The sequence below is a fragment of the Camellia sinensis genome, chromosome 9 (genome assembly GCF_055761805.1).
Source record: "Camellia sinensis isolate YWXY chromosome 9, ASM5576180v1, whole genome shotgun sequence".
Classification (NCBI taxonomy): Eukaryota; Viridiplantae; Streptophyta; class Magnoliopsida; order Ericales; family Theaceae; genus Camellia; species Camellia sinensis.
The window spans coordinates 36,948,730-36,953,895 of NC_138969.1; the positions used below are offsets into that span (position 1 = coordinate 36,948,730).

General features: G+C 37.1%; 1 long non-coding RNA gene across 1 annotated transcript; it reads left to right on the forward strand.

Moving 5' to 3' along the window:
* The first annotated feature begins 525 nt into the window (after positions 1–525).
* LOC114271391 (uncharacterized) lies at positions 526–3,112 on the forward strand. The gene is made up of 3 exons (XR_003632322.2): positions 526–865; positions 1,625–2,041; positions 2,148–3,112. It is a non-coding gene; the product is annotated as an uncharacterized LOC114271391 (long non-coding RNA).
* The last annotated feature ends 2,054 nt before the right edge of the window (positions 3,113–5,166 follow it).

The window sequence follows — 5,166 nt, forward strand, 5'->3', positions numbered from 1 at the left end:
TTTTTTGGGCTCATCAAAAAAATGTTTATATATAGCAATTACATTAAAGATATGTGGTTAGCATTCATGCACAGTACTATATATGTATAAAGATAATATCTGCTTGGGCTACCCTTTTAAAATTACTGTATGTGATCACATTTTTTTTATGAGTTTTTTATTCAATTTCTAACTATGTGAATGTTCGCGATTGATTCCTTATTTAAAAATAATTTGCTTCTAAAACATGGGGGGAGGGAAATATATCTTGGCACCATTTAAGAAAAAAAAAAAAACTTAATATTTAACATTCCTTTGAGAATATCTTTTCTGTACAGCAAAAAGTACCCAAAGAATTTATCTTGACTCAACAAAAGAAAAAGTTCTATTGGGACAGAAAAGTCTATGCGTTGAACTTTTCACACAGCAGAGAAGGAAAATCCAAAATATGGAAATTACGAAGATGCATAGTAGTACGGAATGAATATATTTCGTGGAATATATTTCGTGGAACGTTCTAGTAAACATTATTCAACATAGTTATTTAGTGCTATTTTGGCAATATGGTTATAAGTTACGTTTTTACGTTTGGCCGCAAATGCGAACGCCAGACACCGACGTAGTTGGCCAAAATTGATTTGAGAGTGTGGTTATAAGCAATTAAGTGAAATGACGGTACTAACCTCAATGTTGTCTAGGGTTATACATTGCAATAGGGCTTCCATAGATATTCATCGCGATGCCGCATGCCTCACTGCTCCTCTTGGTGCTGCTGCGACGTTATTGTGACTTCGCCTCGCCAAACTGATGTCTCAACGTCGGCTCTCTTTAACGCCTCTGACCACACTCTTCCACGTTGGTGTCGTCAGTGTCTGCGTAGATTTAGGTACGCCTCCATTTTTAGCTGCGAGGTAGTTTGGCATAAGAATAAACAAACCTAGATTTCTTGCTTTTCTGTGGAATTTCAACCAAATACGGCTATTTGTTGTCCATGAAATTGTGCATGTGTGGTTGAATCTTGCTTGTTTCGCTTTGAGTAGTCCATCGTTTTCGTGTTTCATGTTTGGGGATTTTATTAGTCCACACCATCGGATGGGTCCCTGTATTGTATCAGTTGGTTCCCTATGTTCATATTCCCTACAGAATTCAGAAGAACAGTGAAGGGAAAGCTTCTTTGTTTTGTTGTGTTGTTGTTTTGCATGTGGCTCTATTAGGATGTAGAAGAAAAACAAATATATTTGTGCGTTAATAACTTATATTTTTATCCCTAGCAGGATTCTTTTATGTTAACTGTTGCGTAGCTTTGTTCATGTTTTCCTATTCCTATAGGCTTTCTGAAAATTGCAAGCCTCCGATACAATGAGGGCTCATCAAAGTTTCAGCCCCATCAAACAAAAAAAAAAAAAAAAAGAAAAAAAAAAATTAACCACAAAATAATTTGTTGACGGAATTGAATTGTTTGAATGGGAGGACATCTAAAATTAACCACAATACCACGTCGTTCAAGTTAACTCCTTACAAACTGTTTTGGTTTAACTACATGTTCTTATATCATTTATTTTTCCAGTCATTTTACATTCATATGTACCTATGTACTCCATGTTTTTGCTTGCTACTTGTTATTTAAACTGTAATTGTGAAACAGTGCTTGTGAGATGGCATCCACCCCTAGTTCACCCCGCACTCGGTCAAGAACTCGTGGTAAGGGTGTCACACCAACCCAACAAGAACCGGTACACAAATGCACCTGGGACAGCGACAACACAAAGCTTTTTTTGCAATTGGTCATAGCAGAGATGGGGGATGGTAACTACTAGTTGTGCTCCTTGTCAATGAGTGGTTATAAGAAACTTGCGAATAAGTGGTCATAGCAGAAACTTGTGCTCCTGGACAGAACCGGCCTGCTACATTTTGCCAAACAAATGAAAAATAAATATGACAACTTGAAGAAAGATTGAATTGTTTGGAAGAAGCTACATGATAGTAGCCAAGGCTTCACAGGGATTGGGTATGACCACACCTCTGGATTGTTCACAGCCCTAGACCACTGGTGGGCAAAAATGTAAGTTGTATGTACTTCTGAATTTGTAGTAGAACAATATATTTGTGTTGCATATACGTTAATCACCTTTGTGTTTTGATTACTTGTTATACATTTATTGGCTTAGATGAACCAGCGATGCGCAAAGTTCAAGACAAAGCCACTGGAGCACTTGGATCTTATGGAAAGGGTGTTTGCGGGCGCGGCTACAACTGGAAAACATATGTGGACGCCAACTGAAATCCGTGATGTTGATGGAACTAGTGACAGTGCTGCAACCCTTGACAGCGGTATGGGGCCTCTCAGTGGTGGCACACCACCACGTGATGTGCTAGATTGTGTCGGCGATAACGTGGTGGATTGTTCACTATTTGACAATGCTCCTCCCCATTCCACCGCAGATGGCTCTGCTAATGCCAAATGTTGCAAGCGAGTAGCCCCTGGTACTGTGGCAAGCAGCATGGACAACCTTGTCGAGGCCGTTAGTAAACAAAATAGGAAACTGAAAATAACATAGTACGTGGTTACAGGGAAGGGCGAAAACACTGTCGGGGACTGTCTTGCGAAGTTGATGATGGTGCCTGGGTTATAGGGGGTGGTTCGCTATTCTCATTCACTTGCTTGCTTATGGATTCACCTGATAAGCGCAACCTAATTATGGGCCTCCCCCTAGATTACGTTGTCAATTGGCTGAAAGAGAAGCGTGTAATCGCCCACCAGCCTGCTATGGTGGAGTGTAGCCATGGCGTTCGTTTATTTAGACAGGATGGTGTCGTCGATATGGACTAAGAACCGGGACAACAAGGATGTGTGCATCTACAACGGTGTTTTTTTTTTTTTTGTCAGGTTTCGTTTTTTTTGTTTAGTAGTGGTTTGGTTGCACCTTTTTAAATTTTAGAATCTTTGGTTAATTGGACTGTTAATGTGATGTATAACTGTTGGCAAAAAACTGTTATGGTTGGGTTTGGATTTTGGTTTTTAGTAGTGGTTTGGTTTCACCTTTTTAATTTTTGAATCGTTGGTTGATTGTATTAATGTTTGAATTGTTGTCGGCAAAAAAAATTTCACTTGGTTAATTGTTTTAATTTTCTATTATTTTTTCCCCTTCCATAGGTCTTGGTGGACTGTTTTTTTGTGTACCAAGTCATTTACATATGATTGTTGGTTTAACGTTGACGTCAGTAGCCCAGAGTATGGGTTTGACAATTTTTGTAATTGCACTTGATTGCCCAAGTTGCATGTGACAATGTACAAATTTGGATGTGTATGGATGTAATCATGTCCAGTGTGTGTTGGACTGTGGTGGGACATGTACACCTATAAGTACATTAATCACATGCACACAGTAGTTGGCAAAAAAATTAATATGAAGGCCTTGGTCTATATATTGTATCACAGAAGGAGACAACAAACATAACTTCTTTCGGCATTATCTCACAGGTTGCTCTGTTACGAAGTGCAAGTGTTGGTCACATATTTGGCATCGATGAAGATGAATTTAACATCTAGCAATAACATCATCCCTGGGACATGTGAGTTTATTGGTACACGTAAATTTTACTATTTGAATTGTATATATTTTGTTCACTTTGCCAAAGCGTCCCACTTTTGTTTTTAGTAGAAAATTTGTTTGTTTGTTTGTTTGTTGTTAGTGTGCAATCTCCATGGATCCGCAGGAGGGTAGTTTCACAAGTGTCGTAAGAAATGGGGAAATTAATGCCTGGGTTTGAGAGACAATTGGGGAGATTGAAACGACGACGTTGATGATATGGGTCGAACTTGTACGCGTTGCGGCAGACTACGCGTATGTAGACAGGACTCTGTTTCATACATCAGCATTGACTGGTAGATTATGGACGGAGAAGATGCTTATAGGTTGGCAAGAAGCATTTCAGTGAAATTTTAGGATGCCGAGGGACGTTTGGGTGGATGGGCAAGAAATGCAAACGAAGTATTTAATACGGTCCACTCATCGTTACGGAGTGCAATAGAATGAACATTTGAAATATGGAAAGCGCGATGGGGTTTTCTACATAACATTCCTCGATATGATTTTGGAAAAATGCAGGTCCCATTGGTGGGGACTTCAATGGCACTACATAATTTTATATGCCGCAACTCAAAACCAAGATGAAGTGTTTAACAGGGTGGCCAACGTAGAAAATTTTATTTTCAACGACATGCCCAATGCAGCAGGTGTGGGTGATGGCGACGACTGTGGCCCGGAGGGCAATGATGACATAGAAATGAATGAATTTAGAAAATCCATTAGGAACATGTTGGTGTGCAATTGGCATGAGCTCGGGCTGTAATCGCGTATAGAGTATGAAATGTAGGGGAAATGATATTATTGTGTAGCAGTATTGCAGTACAATAACATTATCTTCTGCCGAATACAATCAAAACTGTTTAACATTGTTCGAGCTAAACGACAGGTTTTTTTGAATAATGACATAAAATTTCCTAAGCATCGAATACAGTGGAAAATTTTGTTCGCAAAAAGTAGATGAGATCTACATATTTACAAATAAAAATTGAATTTCCAAAAAAAAAAAATAATGCTGTAGTTATAAATTTGTAAATTAAAAAAAATTACAAATCTTTTCCGTTTCAAAAAAAAAAAAAAAAAAGAATTATTCTGTTTGAGGTTTAGGAAAATTAATTTCACTTACCTATTAGTAACAAAAATTGGTACAGGATCGTGGGTGGAAATGTATACATTGGTTGAGGGTAGTTTGGTAATTTTACATATAGCCATGATGATGTGACAACTTAAATAGATATTATCCAAAAAAGAAAAAAAGTATCTTTTTACCAACTTCCCAAATCATTTATGAAAAAGTAAAAAAGCATGGTTAAAAGCCAAAACGCAACCTTTTACCACCTTCCCAAAACACCCCTGTTAGACTTATTTATTTTAATGATTTATTTAATTATGTTTTAATTTATTTGGAAGAGAAAAATAGAATCAAAATTTATTTTGATGATTTATTTAATTATGTTTTAATTTATTTGGAAGAGAAAAATAGAATCAAAATTTATTTTACTATATCTTACTAAACTTTTATCCTAAATAATGTTAGAATGTATTTAATATCTTAAATGTTGTTAGAATGTATTTAATGTTTGCTTAAATTAGGAGTTCA